The sequence below is a fragment of the Macrobrachium rosenbergii genome, chromosome 45, assembly GCF_040412425.1.
Source record: "Macrobrachium rosenbergii isolate ZJJX-2024 chromosome 45, ASM4041242v1, whole genome shotgun sequence".
Lineage (NCBI taxonomy): Eukaryota > Metazoa > Arthropoda > Malacostraca > Decapoda > Palaemonidae > Macrobrachium > Macrobrachium rosenbergii.
The window spans coordinates 5,262,406-5,285,007 of record NC_089785.1 but is presented as its reverse complement, the minus strand read 5'-3'; positions in this window follow the sequence as shown (position 1 = coordinate 5,285,007).

The following is a 22,602-nucleotide window of genomic DNA, read 5'->3' as shown; positions in this document are numbered from 1 at the left end:
ACAATTTTGATTGCTTTACCTATTTATGATTATGACCTAAAAACTGGAATTTTGTGATTACCAATTTTGCTTCAGTAAAGTAAAAATCAAACGAATTTTATGTTTATAGATAGAAGATAAATCATACTAACATACAGAAATACATCTTGAAAACACTGTAAAAAAAATCGTAGGGACTCATTTAAGTGATAAATCGAGCAAAAAAGATGAAGGCAAATAGAATAGAAGGAGAGAAGAGAAAAACCTGGGTCGAATCAGCACATCAGAGATTGTGATTCATGATGGAACGCAGATTCTGTGTTCTATTTCGTTCCAGATTCAGTTTCGGTTTTTATCCTTTCGATATATGGAGACGTTTATTCCTGCATATAGTATCCTATAAAGGAAACCCGAAGGTCCCCTGAATAGACTATATCTATAAAATCACGGCCCACCGAAAGAATCAATTTCTGAGGACCGAACGAGACCCTCGGTGTCATTGTGGATGATTGATATAGCAAGGCGACCAAATAGAAATGACCGAAATCATAAGATAATTTCCCCAGAGATCTATTTTTCTTTTCCTTCTTTTACTGCCAATTTCGAATTTACCCAGTTCCATAGCCCCACCCCGAGGGAGGTTAATGGTATCAACAAACCCACAAACATAAAAAAATAAATTATCGCTTTTATGGTTCTCTTCACGTTACTCTTTATTTTATCCTCCCTTTCTCCTCTTGCTTAGCGTCATTTTAACTTATCCCAAATGCAGGGTTCTCATAATAACAATGATTAATGTTGATATCTTAAAAGGCCGTCAAAACCTTCGTCTTCTTCATACTACTTTCTTATAGGGACTTAAGCTATCTAAAGCTATCTACTGTAGAACCTATAAAAGCGACATATTAAAGTCATCATATTTCGCAGTACCAGTGAAAGCGCTTCATCATAATACTTCACTACAATGATGGAACGTGTACTAACATCTTTAGTTTATTCATTGTAATGATTATATTTTATGAAGTAAATTGCAATAATAATCGTAGTGTTTTTCCTAATTCTTCGTATAACATTCAGTTTGCCAATGGAAATGCTGTTTTAACTACTTGTACTCTCTCTCTCTCTCTCTCTCTCTCTCTCTCTCTCTCTCTCTCTCTCTCTCTCTCTCTCTCTCTCTCAAAAAGAGTGATTTTTAGATTTTAAGATTTCACTAAAACCGCCAAGTTTATTTCAGCTTAGAAGGTGGTTGCAAACCTCATTTATTTCATTCTTAAGGTGGTGGTAGTAAATAGAAACTTGTTGGGGTAAATATGTATTTGTGGTGTAAACGTTCGGATGATTCAGGTGGGATTTGAAAATCTTTCACCGAAAATACCAGAAGTTCAGCTTTCATCCAGGAATTTCATAGACATCATGAAAATTACTTACATTTATGAGAGACTCTTGTAAGGAAAATTACTCTTTTTGTAGAAGAAGCCCTGATTCATAAACATGAACATGTAGCGTGTATCATATTAAGGTATTAAATACAACATATCGTGTACTATGTTATGTCTCATCTTGTTTTAAAAGCAAAGAGTCAATAAATGATATATGAAACAGTCACAGTTAATGTAAAGAACGCATATGATAATTTGGGCCCTTTATTACATAAATAGGTTCAGACAAAAAGTTAAAATAAGGATGATAGTGATAATAATCAGTAATCTATACGTCGATTGTAGATATATGTTGTCAGATATTCCATGATTGCTTAAGTCTTTATGTAAGGGAGTCGATCACTTTTGCAATTTCTCTTTGCATGACCCTCTGGTCATACTAATAAGGATTATCCTTTTATTCAGGAGGTAGTACTGCAAGTTCAAATTAATTTACATCACTGCCGCTGAAATACGTCTCTTGTAATAGAGGGGAAATTTATGCCAGATTCGTAAAATAATATTGTATGTCATATCCCTCCACTTCCCTATTATTTTTCCGCTCTGTTATGTAACATTTTTGCGAATCGCAAAATCCTTTATATCAGTGTAATATGATATTCAGGGTGCGTTCATAAAACCCTTTTCACATTGAGAAGCATCCGCCATAGCTAATATGCTTCATGCACTAAGAATGAGAGAATGTAGTTGTTGAGAGTTGTTCGTCAGTGCTTACTGTTTTATTTTAGAAGGGAGAGGTCCGAAGCATTTAAGTGTCGCCAAAACAATTGGTATAGATAGTTTTTATAATGATTAAGAGACAAAAAATGTGTTAATGATTAAGAGACAAAAAATGTGTTTGAGTTTGTTATTCTAGAATATTTGATGTTTGTCATATGGAGTTAAATAGATGTTTTTTTAATATCTGTGAAAACACCATGAAAAGTAAAGGAATTTCCGGTAGAAAACATTCAGTCCTTGAAGCAAGAAATTCCAGGTATCCCCAAGAAGAGTATCTCTTCATGCAGGTTCTGATACTGTTTCCTGAACATTAAGCCGCACAGTACATCAAGAGCTATCCTAATTAATATACAGTAACCTTCTTTAAGAGACTCAACTCGGACAGAATGAGTAAACTGTGCTTCCTTGATAGCCACTCCGAAGAGAGAAATGTCCAAAACGAAGTATTCTTAACCGCTGGTAGTGAACTATGACAATGACTCACTGTATACTGAGACTCAGATAATGACGAATGTTAGAGTAATTGAATGTTTACGGGGATAGTGAATGGATAAAAAATGGTTTGTCCGTATTATTTTCATGGTAAGCGTAGCTATTTCAATGTTTAAAGATATGGCAGCCAAAATTATTCCAAAAGCTATAACCTTACACGTGTAATGTCTAACCCTGTTGTACCATTCAGGGTTGTAAGTCAGAGATAGCCTATGTCTGCTGTTTAAGTGACCATGTCAGAAGAGGAAATTCATATGCCTTTAAGGAACAATAAAACACTGTTCAATATTCTTGAGTACTTTGGGCGGGTGTGCAGCGCCAGCGCGATGATAGCATACAGCATATTTGATACAACTTATTTACGCTTGTCCTACATTCATAGTGATGCTTTTGGATAAGTTCAACGGGCCACACCAGACAAGAAAATGTTTCAGTATGTTGCAAGAAAGGTTGACCAAGTGTAAAAATTGGCTGATACAAAAGTCAGTCAACCCATGAAGGCACAAAACCATCTCTTCCTGTTATGTCTTCAACAACCTTTCATTTGATATTGACCCAAACCAAAAATAACTGTCCCAAAAAACATGGAACTAAATATAATATATGAATCTTGTCACTGAAGATATCATTTCTGTTTTTCAACGCTGGTGCTTACAGGCTAATAGATTATATAAATTTACCTAATCACGTCTCCAGAACATGTATCTTAATATAATTCGTTTTCAACTCTGGATTCTATGGTAAAGACTCCAAGGAGGATAAGGCTTCCCAAATAAAGCTTGGACACTGTACCAGAAATGGTGCTGACTTCCCTCTCAAAGCGAACAAACTTCTGCCAGAATGGCACCTTAGATTTCTGCGAATTAATGAAACACATTACATGCAATCATGTATGTGGTGTATGGTCCGATAACCTTTTAAGGTAGTATTTTAGATAGAATATAATTTCTTAAAGTCATTTTATTTATTTCCAAGCCGACATGGCTCCTAGACCTGACAGAATCCTTGTCAAAAACCCGAAACGTTGCTGGGAGATTTATCCTGAAACTGATGAAGGAAATAAAGTTTTATTCTTTATACTGAAGAGAACAAAGCTTTATTTTCTTTGTAGATAATATGTTCCCAGTGTCCGTATTAAAGGCATCAGTGAAGAATGGGGAGGTAAAAGCGAGTGCCTGCAAGGTTGAGATAAGGACGGGAAGGGAATGCGGGATCATAAGAAAAATCTGCAAATGATTACGGGTGATAAGAGAGAAATAAAGAGGGTAATTGACAGACAATTCCACTTGGGATCTGGAAAAGGAAAGATTCCTGATAAATCGGAATGCCTACTTTCATTCACATATTCTCTTAAAATGTTCTTTACTGATTTAATGCTCTAGAACACAACTAAATAAAACAGGTTTATGTTCGTACATCATGACTGTATTTCGAGTGAAATCCATTATAAAAGAGACTTGAATGCATCTTTATATCGGATATCTGTCTGCACCGATGGAATATTGGAACGAAACTCGTCCCCTGCCTGCTCTTAATTAAGCAGCGTCAGATCCCGAGTTTTCTTTCCCAAACGTCAGGAGAGAAGAAACTTGATAGACTCCTTCCCCTGGCTTTGATGGATGAACCAGTCACTTTTCTTTCGGTGGTGAAATAGTGGAATGATGTTCCCGAACGGCATAGGAACATATGTTGTCATCACCAACAATAATTTAGGTTTTCAAGGGAAGAACTCCGGGTAAGAGAGACGTAATCCTTTTTCGATATAATGAAACATACGGCAAAAATAAAGTGCATAGGTCTTCATGATTTTCAGAATTATTCGGGACCGATAATACAGAAATGAAAACACCATATATTTTAGATGTCAACCAAATGGTATTTTTTGTTTGCATGGCAGATAAATAACGAATGAATATGAAGGCTTTTCTTCAAACATTTTACCCAAAATAACAGAAAACAATTCATCATCATCAACATCATCAACATCTACTTCATTGCTTCAGGGTTTTCCTCTGCTTTTATTTCCTCAAACCTCCGCTCATCTGGAGCCTCCCGTCTCATAGTTCTCACCCAAATAAGTCTGGGCCCTCCAACTCTTGTGATGATGCCCTCAGAACCCTAGTTGACGCTGTCACGTGCTATTCTCCCCGTGTGATACGAAAGACAACTACATCGTGACAATATTAATTTTGTTTCTTTGGGTAAGGGGTAAATTGAGATTATCCTGGGGCAATGATTCCTTATTTTGATTCATCTCAATTTTTTTTTAATCATCTGAATGACTGAATCAAAGATGACATAATCCCAGAGCTTCTGGTAAGAATTCAAAGGTCGTTCAACACTGAAAGTCGTCTTCAGTGCTACGATTTCTAGTGGGTTATTGAATCTGTTGTCATAATATTTTAGCACAAGAGGGAGGAATAAGAGAAGTGCACGGTGAAATAATGAAATAATGGTTTTATGAAAGGATCATTTTGTGTAACAACGAGGAAGAAATAGTAAGAGTGAAAATGGTGGGTATTGAAAATTCATGGTAAATTTGAGGAAATAGGAAGAGAGAAGTTATTTAGCATATGAATCAACTATGTAATTAGTAAGGCTCTGCTTAGAGAGATTGCAGGATTCTGTCGATGAAAAATGTTTGAAATAAGAATGGAGATGGTCAAAGTATGTCAGAGAATGCTTGTAAAGGGTGTTAAGTATATAGTAGTAATAGGATGAAGAATGGCAAGACAACAAGAGTTCAACGGAATGCAAATGACATGCTGAGTCATGGGATAACAGTACAACTGACCGTGTGACCAGGATGTGTCCCCACCTATTTGGCATGTGGATTTATATTGTAGAGGCAGCAAAGCGAGTGATATACAGTAACTAGGTACATACTAATTTAATGGTCAAAACTCTGGACATGTCATTAACAGTAGCGAGCTGAAAAGTAAGAATTAAACTAAGAACAAGAAGGGCATACAACTGGTATAAATTGTGTTTTCTCACACATGAAAAAGACTAACTGTTTCCTTGTATGTGCCAAGGAAGACAATATAATACATATGGCTTGAAAGCTGAAATGTTTTTACATTTGTACACAGTTGTATTTTTATGCATAGGTGACCGTGTCTGACGAGAATACGTAATAAACATTGTTTCTACAGCTTGTCCCTGGTCTGCGTTTCTGCGTTCATGTCAAGGGTCAGCCCCGATGGTCGGTCTTCGTTTAACGTTTCTGGTGGCATCTGCCTGGAGGGCCCCAGTGGGTGCCTACAGTACTCCCCCCCGACAAGAGGAGGCTCAGGTGAGAATCCTGACTATTGACTGGTATGCTGGGTGAAGCCTGTTATCAATACAGGGATGTGTACTTTTCTGGATGTGTCATATGTCGTTTTCGCCAGCATTATTTGCATTAGTGCTCTACAAAATTTCCAAGGACTGTCTGTAGAGTGCTTCTGCCAGTGACACTGAATGCTTCATGTAGGGAGGTTCTTAGACCCTGTAAGATCCATGGCAATTCTTTTTTCCACCTCCCATCTTGGCATTTGGCTGTCAGTGCTGCTTTCAGAGATCGGTGGAACAGCTCTACCATGCCATTTGCTTCTGGGTTGTTTGCTGCCATGTGTTGTATTTTCATCCCGAGAATGGCAGCAAGTGCATGCCATAGGGCAGTTGCAAAGTTTGCTCCTCTATGACTGGCAATGTACTCGGGAACTCCATATATGCTAGCCCAGCTTATTAAGGCTCTTGCACAATTTTCCGCCGTCTGTTGCTTAATACAGTAGGTGTTACCTCAGGTCATCTGGTGTTCCATCTGTATGCCTCATTACTTTTGACGTTTGGCAGGGGAGACATTCTCTTGTCCATTTTATATTGTTCGCCTTCATTCCCATCCAGATTTACGTTTCCGACATGATTTGGGTGGTGTATCGGCTTGACGGGTGAGATAGGTTTTGGGCGAGGTTGAAAACTGTCTTGCTACGTCCACCAGCATGTTGTGGTCTTTTAGGAAGTCTGCTCCTAAAGGTGTGATGAACGTCCAGTTGTACTTCTTTCCGCCGAACGACAAATTCATTGTCTGTATCCCGTATATTTTTAGTGGGCCCCCACTGGCAGTGGACTCCTGGAGAGTTCTGGGGGTGGGATTGAGGCGTTCTTGTGAGCTGGCTGGCACAAATGATTTGCATGCACCGGTGTCAGCGAGGTGCTCCGTGTTTGATCTCTTGTCAGTGATGAAGAAACGTGGAGCCTTTCTGCCCGTACCCAGAAAAAAGATAGCAATAGGCAGAATTGTTACCTCTTAAGAGCAACTCGTTTGCCTGGCTCTGACTGTTAATTGTTTTGTTGGTTGGCTGGGCTGCTGCTGCAGCCCGCATGCAAGTTTCTTGACATGTGCCAGCCGCTTTCGCAGTTTTGGGCTTCACTCCTGAACCTCCAGTGGTAGAAGCATATGACCTTGGGACATTCTTCTCTTTTGGACTTGTACTTCGCCTTGTTCTCCCTCCTGAAGCTTCAGAAGTGGTGTATTGGGGTGGCAGGACCCTCTGTTTTGCTCTCTGTCTCTGCATTGTTCTGCTGCTGAGGCTGTGGGGAGGCTGTTGCTACCAGTGGTGGTATGGGCTCCATCAACTTGTGGACCAGGTGATAGTGTCAACCACTTTCAGGAACTCGTCAAGGGGCATGGCTGCGACTGTATGGCAAGGTAATTTTGTGGGTAGGACCTCTCACACAAGGCCCAACATAGTCTCTTGGTGGCCATCTGTGACAGTGATTGTCACTAGCCGCCACAGCCGCTTTTTCTAGAAACTTCCTAGCTCTGCGGGAAGGTGGCATGCTGAAGGACAACCTTAGTTGGCCCTTCAACATTTTGAAGGTGACAGTGGTCTGTTGGTTGGTGAGCCATTCTATGATTTACTCGAAGACTTCACTTATCCGGAACTTGAGGACGATGTCAACTTTGCAGGATGAGAAGGAGATCTTCTTTGACCTGAAGATGGTTTCCTCTCTGAAGAACCAAACCTCTGGGTTGGGGGTTGTGAAGGGCGTTAGGTGGATGCTTGCTGCTGCAGCGTTGTCACTGGATGGGCTGGTGTTGGTGGTGTTGGCAGTGTCAGACATTTTTAGGGTCACCAGTGTAGAGGCAGCGAGGTGAGTGATATATAGTACAGACCTAGATATATACTAATTTATTAATCAAAACTCTGGACATGTCATTATCAGTCGCAAGTGGAAAAATAAGATTTAAACTGAGAACAAGAAAGGCATACAACTGGGATAAAGTGTGTTTTCTCACACATGGAAAAAGACTATTTCCTTGTATATGCCGGGGAAGACAATATGATACATATGGCTTAAAAGCTGGAATGTTTTTACATTTGTACACAGTTGCATTTTTATGCACAGGTGACTGTGTCTGACGAGAACACATAATAAACGTTCTTTCTACAGCTTGTCCCAGCTCTGTGTTTCTGGTGACCATACGCCAGGGGTCGGCCATCGTGGTCGGTCTTCGTTTAAGCTTCTGGTGGCGTTTGCCTGGAAGGCCCCAGCGGGAGGCGGGGAAGGAGCAGGGGGGGGCGGCTACAATATATTCATTATGTGATTTTGGAAACAACAAGGGTGAGTCCAGAATAGCAGAGAGATCACCTTCCTTGGGGTTGCTGGGAAGGGACAGAGTAGGGTTCAGATTGACAAAAACGTTAAAGGTTATTTGATCATAAACTTTTGTCTCACAGGGAAGTTGGAGTCTGGATTAAGTGTCTGTTCATTTAAAGTAACTTTTTCTAAACAATTCTTATTGTCACCTCAGTCAGCTTTCAACATATGAAAAGTAATAATTTTTCCTCTTAACCATTCCTTCATAACCCCAACTCCATCCAAATATGCCTCAGACATTCTGGTCAGCTTCCACCATTTAGGAACCTCCCTGCAGGGTTTAAAGAGAGGAATTTGGGAAGATCGGAAGGTGGAGGGGGCCACTAATGGGGATACAAGCTATAGTGGTCTCAATGTTACAAAAACAAATGCACATCCATATATATATATATATATATATATATATATATATATATATATATATATATATATATATATATTATATTATATATGTGTGTGTGTGTGCGTGTGCGTAGGTGGGTGTGTGTATCTTTTTTATGCAGTGGAGGCCCGCTGATAGGGTACAATCTCCAGAAGTTAGAAAAGACTATAAATAAAACAGAAGTCTGGCAATACACCAGTCCATCAGATGAAAATATTGATGGTACCCTGCATAGAAGGGAAAAAATGACCCTGATAATTAAATACCATGACGATGTTACAGTAGTCATACTCTGTTAAATCCATACCATTTAAAGGATGCTTCCATTTCACCTTCACTTTGGTTATAAATTATTTTCTTTAATGAAAGAGAGATGTAGTAGTTTCTTGGTAGTACTCTACTAAGAAGGTCTTATCAAAACATTAAAAGTAGTGTGACTTATTTATTTTACATTTAATATACACAACCTTTTTACGAAAATACTTACATTCAACTTGAAACGAGGCAATAGTATAGAATGGAAGTAGTTTCAAGAATAATTCCTGCTTTTTTGTACATTAGGAATTTCCTTTCATTTTCACCTGTATCTATTTCTTTTTCACTTGGATGGCTTTCTTATTTATCCTCTTCAACCTATTACTCTCGAGACTTCAGGATATCCTATAAAAAGCCCTTCACCTTACCCAAAGGCCCAGATAACCCAGGCGTCTTACCCAGCCCCTTCATGGCCTAAGATTTCCCATCAAACTCCCCGAATCCATTTTCATCTCACATTAAGATAAGCATCGCGTAGCCTTCGTGCTCCAATGCCTCTCCTCCTTTCTACCAAGGACTCCTGAAGTTGTGGTTTTGTGTAGCAATTAGAAATAATTAGCGGCCATAATCCAGTTGACGAATAATAACGATGTAATGGAAGGCAAGGGAGGCTGAAGATTTATTGAGCATTATTCACTGAATAATAGAGAGATTTTAGAAGGAGTAAAAGTGTGCGAAGCAGTGTTATTTCCCAACTTAAATATCTGATAATCTCTACTTCCATTATTAATCTTGGCACCGAAGAGGCGTAGGGTGTAATGAACATTAAAAGAATTATATACGGTATGTGTTTTATAAGCAGATTGAATTAAAACGGATGGAATGAAACGAATAATTGGTAATGCCTCTGTTACCAAAATGAAATCTTACTTAGAGTACATCGTTTTTATCGTTTTCCGTGGTCTCTGATTTTTCTGTGCTAATATACACTATTTTTCGTTTCTAATTATTGGTGTTTACTAGATAGTTTCATTATTACTGCATTTAGACAATTCCTAAAGAGCTGTGTAAAGTGACTTCATTATGTAGCCGTTTGAAAGAGACCCATAGGTATTGCTATAAAGAGAAAAGTTTAGTATTGCCCTATGAATTACTTTACTAAGTAACCCAAATTTTCATTTCAGTATATTAAATACGTTATTATAAGTTTTTTCGCTGTTCGTATTCATAAAAGAATATTTAAATTGATTTAATTCTCGACGTATTTACTATTTTCTCCCTACATTTATTTTCCCTCTTTTTCCATTTACAATTTCCTTTGCTAAGCCTCCATCGTTGACCCATCGCTTGGTCCATCAAAGACCTCTTCCTCTGATGGCGACTGATCTGGTCTTCCTCTCGGATTCCATAAGTCAGCCTTCCATCCTTTACTGATACTCTAATGCCCTTTGTATCAGCACGGAACTCTCTCATTTCTTACGAAGAGAATTTGTTCATTTTAGATGAAGAATTATATTTTACACACACACACACACACACACACATATATATATATATATATATATATATATATATATATATATATATATATATATATATATATATATATATATATATATATATATATATATGTGTATGTATATATATATATAATGTGTGTGTGTGTATATATCCCTTTATAGTATGTATATACACATACACACACACATATATATATATATATATATATATATATATATATATATATATTTTTTTTTTTTTTTTTTTTTAGGCAACCGCCTTTGTGTCGTTGACTTCTTTGATGCACGCTTTTCCACATTTCCTACTTTGATGCACGCTTTTTCATATTTCCTTACTTCTGCTTTCAATCATTCTTCAAAGTATACAGATTCGTGGTGTGTTTTTCATTTATTGCAAACTTATATACTTGTCTAGAGCTTTGAAGAATTATTGAAAAAAGGAGTAAGGAAATGATGTAAAAGTGCACATCAAAGAAGTCAATGTCACAAAGGCGATCGCCTACAAAAAACATTGTGAAAGAGAGAAACTGACTGAAAGACACTCACACATATATGTGTATATATATATATATATATATATATATATATATATATATATATATATATATATATATATATATATATATATATATATATATATATATATATATATATATATATATATATATATATATATATATATAGATATATATAGATATATATATATATATATATATATATATATATATATATATATATATAGATATATATATAGATATATATAGATATATATATATATATATATATATATATATATATATATATATATATATATATCTATATATATATATATATCTATATATATATATATATATATATATATATATATATATATATATATATATATATATATATATATATATATAAATACAAGTATTGGAGTATTTTCCGTTTTCTAGTGATGTATCGACGCACATCCACGGCACAGACAGTACTTTTCTCCAATCTTTGCCATAAGAGGAAAGGGTGTGGTGTCATAAGTGTTCTGCCAATGGCCATTAGTTGACTTCAAGATATTGCAGAAGGGCGGTAATGCTATTGTTTTCATTTCCTTTGATAAGATGTGGCTGCCGTTGGTCTAAGAAAGGGTACATCTTGCATCTGGGTGATGTTTCCTACATCCATGGGATCCACAATTCTTCACCGGGAGCTCTTCTTCATTTAGATACATCGTAAATGAATAGCGAGCCACTGGCATATCGTAAGGAAATCTTTTCCTGGTTTTCCTTCGTCCTGGCACTTCGGCAGAAGTTTGCATAAATACATTTGTATATATATATATATATATATATATATATATATATATATATATATATATATATATATATATATATATATATATATATATATATATATATATTTATATTTATATTATATATATATATATACAAATGTTATTTTGTGTATAATATATATTAATATTTTTGTGTGTTTCTTGCATGTGCGTGCTGGGTTGTGCTTTTGCGAGTTTATGTATGTGCATTAGCGTATGAATGTGCCCATAGGTAAGGTAAAAAAAAAAAACTAATTTAAGAAATTTTACCCTGTCCAAAGATTTGTTAGATATAAAATGTAAGTTAAACATTTTTGAATTGCGTTGGAAATATGGGTTTATATCTGCTAATTTATACGAATGAAATAGCGTAATTACATGCATATCTTTAGGATGACAATCATTTTAAAAGGATTCAGCGGTTCCATTTGTCATTTCACCCAAATGGAAAGACCATGAGAGACCCACCTATGAGATTTGATGACCTTTAGAACTGGAGAAGACTTTGGCGAAAGGAGAATTAGGGAGAAGATGAGAGCAAGAGGAAGTCGCGACGACCTCCCAGGAGAGATTAAGAGAGAGAGAGAGAGAGAGAGAGAGAGAGAGAGAGAGAGGATTAAGGACCGTTTATCGTAAATGAGCCAGATTATTTGTCGTCTTTCAAATGAGATTCTATATTTCTATTTCTAATGCGGTTAAGATGATCTTATTTAGAATTTATTCAGCTTATGAATTTTATTTCTGATATTCATTACGGAAAACGCGGAAAATATTAAATTATATCCTTATTACTAAAAACAATTATTACCATCACTAACAATATAGGAGCAGGGCAGGCATTCTTTTTATGTTTTCCTATTCTTCTTCCTACTTGTTTTTCTCCTCGTGGAGGAGTTCATTTACAGGTTTCCAAAGGAAGGCGTTGTGATTTAGCGTTACACGGGAAAAAGGCAAACCTCTTTCAGTATCAGTATTTGCGGTTAATTTACAGCATTTTGTCAATGTCTTTATCTGGTACCAGCTTGTTTAATTGCTGTTTATCTATAAAAGCTGTCCATAACGAAGTCGTGGCTGCGTTTTTATTCCCGAGTTGCGATGCGTATCGGAAGGTTTAATAAGGTGCTTTCATTTTTGGTACGGTTATTCTCTTGCTTGAATTGAGGGTCTATTTTCGTGGCCGAAAAGCTTTGTATATCGCTGTTTCCGAACTCTATCCTATCCCTCAGGCTGGGATAGAGAGGTTTTATTTGTTGTGTACAATGCTGGTTTATCCTTACGGATGAGAAGATCCTTCGTAAGTGGCAGTCATTTGAAACAAGATGTAGCATTTTGTATTATTCGTGATTTCTTCCCCATTCGGTCTTCTTCCATGTTACTGTGTGAGGTGAATAAAAATTCCATCTTCTTGCAGGTGAGATGAGAGGCGCTTGCGGAGTTTTACCAACGCAAGTGTAGGGGCAGCTTCCCACAAAAGTGCTTGATAATTGGTGTACCACACGGTGCGTTTGAGGTCTTCTTGATTTGAAAATGGGTGGTTGTCCATAATCCAGTTTCGGGATTTACTATTTTTATATCGTAAAATCATTTCTATTTTGGCGTTTTCTTCGGCAGGTCGTACATGCCTTTATATAATGTTGTACCTGTTCTTCTTGCTTGTAGTTTGAATGCATTACAGAATTGTTAAAATATTTTACTTTTCGGTAACTGTTCCTTGACTGGGGCGGTGTTCTGTGCATTGAGCCATTCGTCAAGTGTTTTCTTGAACCGCAGATGAATCAGAGTTGTTAAAGCCATTGTGACTAAAATTTGTGAGATTCCAACATTTCTTGGCGGTTTTCATGGCAGCTGATACAGTGGCGCAAAGCCTGACTAGTGCTGATGAATGTAGTCCTGCAGTAGATTAAAAAATCTGTTGGGGCGTTCGCTTTTTCCATTGAAACTTTTCCTTATTTTTAGGCTTTGTATAAAGGCTTTGTATAAGGTGGTAGACCTATTCCAGTCTTGCTTTATTGTCACGTTGCGAAATGGAAGCGTGGATATTAGTTTCAGAGGTAGATTTAAGGACAGACTTTGTTCTCAAAACTCTGTTCCAGTAAAAGAAGTTCATCAGTTTGAACGGAGTTGAAATAAATGTGCCATCCGTATGACAGAAGTGAAGGCGGAGAGGGAGAGGGATGACAGGAAAACTCTTCTATCGTGCTTTTGTAAAAGTCAGCAAGGAAGCCCCCCTAGGGGGAGCCCAAGGCTACACCGTCAGCTTGCACGTAAAGTTGTGCTTCATGGTCTGCAAAGGGGACCCGCATTGAACAGATTTCCCACCCTGAATAGATTTTTGATTTAAATGAAACTTTGTACGTAGAGACTTAGGCTTTCGTGATTATGTTCGGTAAATATCATGATTTAACTTGTTAGCTTTTTCAGTGACACAGTTCAGTTGAAAAGTCTGCCTTTTATTTTTTTCTAATTTTAAAGGAACTTGATAGGTAGATACTGTTAGGGCCGATGCGTATTTTCTTGTCTAGAAGGAGTTTTCAATATCCAAATTCAATTTTGGAACCAAACATTCTGGTACATTTTGCGAAAGGAATGGTTCTGACCCACACCTGAGTCTGAAGAGACGTTTGGTCAGGAAGATATTCTATACTATTCCAGATTCACACATGTGTCTCAGCTCTTCTACGGGATTTTTGAGTCAAACAGGAAGTACCGATCTGGGTTACGCATGAATTGTGCGTCACACTTGACAGACTTTGAAGGACTTACCGACTGCTTAAGCCAACAGGGCCACACTGCAAATTAATAGGATGTGTCCAAAGCAATGAAGCGTCCCCAGGACTCAAACACTGGCCTCCCTCTCGCTGCGAGGTAAGCATCCTTTCGATCACATACACCCGCGCAAATACACAAACAGAATTCTTACATACATACATACATACACGGTATATGTATTTATGTATATCTGTATGTTTGTATGTATGTGTATATATATGTATATATATATATATATATATATATATATATATATATATATATATATATATATATATATATATATATATATATATATATATATATATATATATATATATATAAATAAATTTCTGACTCACGTCGGGATCGAACCCAGGTCTCTCAGGTGGAAAGCAAGGGCGTTACCCACTGGGCCATACAAGTCTAAAAGAAGCTGGAACCTGAGAGCAACTGCACCCAAGGAATTACCTGGGCAAGCTAACTGCTTGCATACCAGCAAGTTTCCCCAACTTCCCGACTCAGCAATGACCCAATAGACAACATTTCATTCGAATTATCCCTTCTGAGTGAATAAGATAGAAATCATCAACACACAATCACGTGTGGAACAGAAATAAATTTCTGACTCACGTCGGGATCGACCCAGGTCTCTCAGGTGGAAAGCAAGGGCGTTACCCACTGGGCCATACAAGTCTAAAAGCTGGAACCTGAGCAACTGTAAACAGGAATTACCTGGGCAAGCTAACTGCTTGCATACCATGTTTTCCCCAACTTCCCCGACTCAGCAATGACCCAATAGACAACATTTCTGTTCCACACGTGATTGTGTGTTGATGATTTCTATCTTATTCACTCCAGAAGGGATAATTCAAATAATAATGTTGTCTATTAGTCATTGCTATTTATATATATATATATCTCTAGGTTCATATTTTTAGAGCAATAATTGATACATAGCTTTCCACCTGAGTTATAGTATAATCCACACGTGATTGTGTGTTGATGATTTCTATATATATATATATATATATATATATATATATATATATATATATATATATATATATATATATATATATATATATATATATATATAAATATATATATATATATATATATATATATATATATATATATATATATATATATATATATATATATATATATATATACACTATCTATACTATACCAGAACCTTTACATGAAAATGGGGAAGTGTAAGTTGATTAAATATACCTCATAATAAACCCAGCTATGTATTGGATCTGAAAGTAAACAGTAATGGCCACTTTGGTGGCTTGAACCAGATACTAATGGTGACATTTCCTGCAGCAGTATTTGTAGCGACTTGCATTCGCCATACATAAGATGAGCTCTAAAGCGGAATTTCGTCTTCCTAAACCTTTGACAGAGATTTACCATCCTCTCTTCTTTACAACAGTATAGGAATTTCACATTTTTGCGCACGTAGAGAGAGAGGGAAAGAGAGAGAGAGAAAGAGAGAGATTTTTGTTTCTTTCCTAAGGTATTTTGAAAGCGTCTCAAAACTGGTAAAAGGAATGACTGGAATTCTTCGGGAAAAGTTTACAAGGAGTTTTCAGTGGAAATTGTGAAATTAAAGAACCATATATTTCAGGTTGTCTCACCGAGACTAAATGTGACACATAATTATGTCGAAAGCAATTTTATTACGGAAGAAGTGTTTGTCTCCAGAAGTCTTACTTCTCTCATAGCGACTGGTTACATGGGACTCTCACCTTCCTCTTGAATACTTCCTTGACATGAAAAAATGCATTGAAGAAATATTAGTTTTGAGCAATATCATGCTGAAAAGAATCAGTGAGACACTTCAGAGCTGAAAGAAACAAAATTTCCTTTCTAACCACAGAAGTTCAAGGAAATCAAACAACAAATTGTGAACTTTCAATATTTTGTAAGTCAGTTCATCAACAAATACGCGCTCATGGTGTCGTGTACATGTACTGTAACTGTGTGGTGTTAAACAGCCTGATATGTCGTTCATTACAACTATGGTAAATTGAAGAGAAATATAGCAAACCTAGCGTACTAATTATCACATACAAATCAGACCGATCAAATTATATCAGCCAAAGGATAATTCTTCAAGGATTGTCAACCAACAAAATATCAGTTGAAGGCAGTTCTCATTTACAAATTTACCAAAAGACCAACGTTTATGACCTTGCAACAGTCTCGAGTGTGAAAATATGTTGAGATTTAGATATTCATTCACACTCGGTAATCTAGATCATTCGGGAAAACCAAATCTAAGTTAAAGACGCATTTTCAAAATGGGAAAGTAACAAACAATCAAGAGGAAGCCACGTGGCTCAAAGCTTCCTTCTTAAAACCTGTCTTCAGAGGAGGTTCCACGTCTCAAGGGCGTCAAGAGAAGTAAAAGCTACTGAAAACACTCAAAGTTTCGGACCGTTCTCATTCATGCAGCCTGTTAAGGCATTCAAAGGGAATGAAGAAGGAAAGAAAGAAAGAAAAAAAGAAAGGGGAGGGTGGAAGGCACCTCCCTCGGGAACACTGCATTTCGGCATTTCTCATCCCGGAAATCTCGGCTCCAACGATGTTCATAGCTCTGAGTGCAATCCCCAGCGATCCGTCGCTAATGCGTTGTAATCCGGCTGTTTCAACAGAAATCCTAGGCTTTCCTTTAAATAAGAAGCAGATTTACTTTGTAAAACCTAACCCTTAAATTATTTTTGGAGATAGCATTTTGGATTCGTGATGGAAAATCCTGTGCTGCATTTTCGTTTCTATTATAAAACTTTCTCTCTCTCGTAACCAAATATGTATGTGAGCGAAGATGTCTATTTTTCTTAATAATAGCATTCATCATAAATCAGGTTTTATTACGAATGATGTCATGGATAAGGAAATGAGGTCGTTCAATTACAGGGCATGATATGAAAATGTCTTTTGATGGTATCAAAGAAGGAAAAAGGCCCGGTGGCCGTCACTATCTCATTCCACCTTAGTATATATATATATTTATAAACCAACAACTGATTTATATACAATCAAGTTCTAATAGTAATATCAAATTCAGGCTAATCAGGAAATCCCCGATGAGCTTTTACCGAAGGGGAATTTTGTAATAAATGGACTGATAATACTAATTTAAAAGTTTTCAAATAATTATCAATTAACAATTAGAAACGTGACAATTCTGGTTATATCCAATTTATGATATTTTTTATATATGACCTCATATTTTGCGTAGAAATTTTTCTCTGAATAATTATGATAACTAGCATGTCATATATATGCTAGAAGATATATATATATATTATATTATATATATATATATATATATATATATATATATATATATATATATATATATATATATATATATATATATATATATATATATATATATATATTATATATATATTAATATATATATGACTATTTATCATATCATATGATTCATATACAATCAGAAAGCTACAAACGTCGCTATATCAATTATACTCTGCCTCGGAAGTAGACTATATATATAGTGACACACTAACCATTCGGCCACAGAGGGTATAATATATATTATACCATATATATATCAACCCACCCCGTATAGACTCAGGTGTTTATGCGTTTATAATCGATAGCCACCCACCTCTGCCATGTTGACCCGTGTATTTTCATATATGTTACCAGGAATTTTTAGTTGATAATGAGTATTGGGATCACATCGACGGTGATTCAGGATACAGTGACGCACTAGAAATCGGCTACAAACGTATAAGTTAATATCAATCCCATCAACTCACCCGTCGAACTCAGGTGTTTTGCGTTTGGAGGTAATATATTTTCAGTGCGTTTGTCCTTTTTATGCCATATTAGAGATTTTTAGTTGATAATAAGAAATAATATATTTCCACCGTCCCGTGGGTCAGACCAGCGACGGACGAGAATCAGGACTACAGTGACACACTAACGAAATCGGCCACAAGAGAGGTATAAGTGAATAACATCTCCCATCAACTCACCGTCGAACTCAGGTGTTTTGCGTTTTGGAGACGATATCCACCCCACCTCTGCCATGTTGACCGTGTGAGTGCGTTTGTCGCTGCGTAGCCATATTATGACTATTTATCCCATCACCGTGATTCATATACAATCAAAGCTACAAACGTCCTTTAATATCAATTCTCTACCTCGGAAATAATATATTTTCATATATGTTACCGAAGGGATTTTTTTAGTTGATAATAAGTCCACCGTCCCGTAGGGTCGAACCAGCGACGGACGAGGAATCAGGACTACAGTGACACACTAACCAGTCGGCCACAAAGAGGTATAAGTGAATAACATCCCCCATCATCTCACCCGTCGAACTCAGGTGTTTTGCGTTTGGAGACTATATCCACCCACCTCTGCCATGTTACCGTGTAGTGCGTTTGTCATGCGTAGCCATAATATGACTATTTATCACATCACCGTGATTCATATACAATCAAGCTACAAACGTCCTTTAATATCATATATTCACTCTGATCGAACCAGCCGGCATTCGAAATAATATATTTTCATTTATGTTACAAGAGGGTTTTTAGTTGATAATAAGTCCACCGTCCGTGGGATTCGAGAACCAGCGACTGATTGAGGAATCGGGACGGTGGACAGTGACATAGTCTAACGCAGTCGGCCACAAGAGAGGTATAAGTGAATAACATCTCCCCATCATCTCACCCGTCGAACTCAGGTGTTTTGCGTTTGGAGGCGATATCCACCCACCTCTGCCATGTTGACCGTGTAGTGCGTTTGTGCGTCACGTAGCCATATATCCAAATCCGTTGCTATTTATCGATCACCCGGTGGACTTATTATCAACTAAAAAAATTCCCTTCGGTAACATATATGAAAAATATATTATTTTCGAGGTAAGTAATTGGATATAAAAAGGACGTTTGTAGCTTTCTGATTGTATATGAATCACGGTGATGTGATAAATAGTCATAATATAGCTTCGACCGCGCACTACGGTCAACATGGGGAGGTGGGTGGATGCTCGTCTCCAAGCGCCAAAACACCTGAGTCCAGCGGGTGAGTTGATGGGAGATGTTATTCACTTATACCTCTCTTGTGGCCGACTCGTTGGTGTGTCACTGTAGTCCTGATTCCTCGTCCGTCGCTGGTTCGATCCACAGGACGGTGGACTTATTATCAACTAAAAATTCCCTTCAGTAACATATATGAAAATATATTACTTCCGAGGTAGGATGAATTGGATATTAAAGGACGTTTGTAGCTTTCTGATTATATATGAATCACGGTGATGCTGATAAATAGTCATAATATGGCTACGTCGACAAGCGCACTACGGTCAACATGGCAGAGGTGGGTGGATATCGTCTCCAACGCGCAAAACACCTGAGTTCGACGGGTGAGTTGATGGGAGATGTTATTCTTATACCTCTCTTGTGGCGACTGGTTAGTGTGTCACTGTAGTCCTGATTCCTCGTCCGTCACTGGTTCGACCCCGGGCCCGGTGGACTTATTATCAACTAAAAAATTCCCTTCGGTAACATATATGAAAATATATTATTTCGGTAAGTGAATTGGATATTAAAGGACGTTTGTAGCTTTCTGATTGTATATGAATCACGGTGATGTGATAAATAGTCATAATATGGCTCGTCGACAAATGCACTACACGGTCAACATGGCAGAGGTGGGTGGATATCGTCTCCAAGCGCCAAAACACCTGAGTTGACGGGTGAGTTGATGGGAGATGTTATTCACTTATACCTCTCTTGTTGGCCGACTGCGTTAGTGTGTCACTGTAGTCTGATTCCTCGTCCGTCGCTGGTTCGACCCCGCGGGACAGTGGACTTATTATCAACTAAAAAAAGTCCCCTTCGGTAACATATATGAAAATATATTATTTCCGAGGTAAGTGAGTGGATATTAAAGGACGTTTGTAGCTTTCTGATTGTATATGAATCACGGTGATGTGATAAATAGTCATAATATGGCTCGTCGACAAACGCACTACGGTCAACATGGCAGGGGGTAGGTGGATATCGTCTCCCAAGCGCCAAAACACCTGAGTTCGACGGGTGAGTTGATGGGAATGTTATTCATATACCTCTCTTGTGGCCGACTGCGTTAGTGTGTCACTGTAGTCCTGATTCCTCGTCCGTCGCTGTCCGACCCACGGGGCGGTGGACTTATTATCAACTAAAAAAATTCCCCCTTCGGTAACATATATGAAAATATATTATTTCCGAGGTAAGTGAATTGGATATTAAAAGGACGTTTGTAGCTTTCTGATTGTATATGAATCACGGTGATGTGATAAATAGTCATAATATGGCTACGTCGACAAGCGCACTACGGTCATCATGGCAGAGGTGCGTGGATATCGTCTCCAAACGCAAAACATCTGAGTTCGACGGGTGAGATGATGGGAGATGTTATTCACTTATACCTCTCTTGTGGCCGACTGCGTTAGTGTGTCACTGTAGTCCTGATTCCTCGTCCGTCGCTGGTTCGACCCCAGGGGACAGTGGACTTATTATCAACTAAAAAAATTCCCCTTCGGTAACATATGTGAAAAATATATTATTTCCGGTAAGTGAATTGGATATTAAAAAGGACGTTTGTAGCTTTCTGATTGTATATGAATCAAGTGTGATGTGATAAATAGTCATATATATATATATATATATATATATATATATATATATATATATATATATATATATATATATATATATATATATATATATATATATATATATATATATATATATATATATATATATATATATATAATATATATATTATATATATTATATATATTATATATATTATATATATATATATATATATATATATATATATATATATATATATATATATATATATATATATATATATATATATGTATATATATATATATATATATATATATATATATATATATATATATCTTTTATATACAGTATGTCTGATTTATATGATCATATGTATATGCTTAATAACTCAAATTCAGGCTACCTGGAATATCGATAGAAATTATTACGAAGGGGAATTTATAACTGATAAATGGATATGGCAATACCCAGTCATTTATCACTTATAAATTCCCCTACCTTCGATGATAATTCCCCCCCAGGATATTCAAGTAACCTGAATTTAATCTGCTCATTATTTATAACTGCATGATTATATATATATATATATATAATATATATATATATATATATATATATATATATATATATATATATATATATATATATATATATATATATACACATATACATATACATATACAGTATGTCCTGTTCAGGTGAATTGCAAACACCATCCCTGAAAAGGATCTCGTTAATCTTTGACGAAAAGAAGTTGTTTTTATCGGTAGTGCAGCCGTACGTTCTCCGTTAGTCTTCGTTGCAAGTTTATTAGCTGTCCTTTCCTTTCTTGGAACCAGCCACCACTCCTACCTAAAAATATTGAAAGGTGAAGGTGACATAACAGTGTCGTCTCTGAACCACTTTTTCGCCAAACCCGCCACTCTCCCTTTCCTCTTGAGCGCAGTCCTTACTCTAAATCTACATGACGTTGACTATTACACTCCAAAACCTCTAAGCAACAACTATGAAATCTGTTATCACTTTTCTCTCAGTTAAGTATGTCACACAGTTTTTCCTTTACTTTCAAACTTCACACTCCGCGCTTCCATGAGAAACACTTAATTTATTCAAATCCTATATCGTCTAAATTCTCTCCTCTGGGCAGTCCACTGTTGCCTCTCTCACCCTTTTTATCAAAATCCTACCTTTTATTTTCCATCAAAGGTTATGTTCTCAGTCGGATTGTTTGTCTGTTTTGTTTTCTCAATGTTTTTCCATTATATTTTTCAGTAAAATTTTTTTTCACTTAAAGTTACTTCAACAGTGCGTTTTTCTATCCTGACTTTCTATTTCCTTTCCCTTTCCCTTATTTCTCCTTCAGTGTTTCCATACATTTTGCCATCAAAATTATGCTCTCACAACAGTTTCCAGCTTCCCCTTACTCGAGGTGACCGCTTTTACGTTTTCTGGAACGGGACATTTGATACAC